Source organism: Penaeus monodon, chromosome 27 (assembly GCF_015228065.2).
Source record: "Penaeus monodon isolate SGIC_2016 chromosome 27, NSTDA_Pmon_1, whole genome shotgun sequence".
NCBI classification, from domain to species: Eukaryota; Metazoa; Arthropoda; class Malacostraca; order Decapoda; family Penaeidae; genus Penaeus; species Penaeus monodon.
The window spans coordinates 3,595,254-3,595,658 of record NC_051412.1 but is presented as its reverse complement, the minus strand read 5'-3'; positions in this window follow the sequence as shown (position 1 = coordinate 3,595,658).

Here is a 405-nt window from a genome sequence, read left to right as displayed (position 1 = left end):
TCTGGTACCATGTTTTTCCCGGTTTATCAAAACGTCATCCTATGTGCTCTTCTAGTTGAAAGTCTGTTTGTACTCATTCATGGTTATCACACAGTCGGTGATCCCTGTCTATATAAAGCAAATACAAAAGCGAACATTCTGGTAGTTAACAGAACCGGAAAAAAATCAAAACAATGTATCAAATCATCAACATTTAACCAACAGCGCTGCACGATCCGAAAACAATTTCGTGCCTCTTCCCACCATTGCTTTACGATCAATGGAAGACACAACAGGCTGTTAACCCCCTCCACTGCATCAGCTTCGGGAGGAAATGGTCCGACCGCCTCTGCTGTGCCCGCCTTTACCGGTGGCGAGGGGGGGGGGGTATTGCAGTCTATCAAATAGGATGAATTAAGTTCAGCC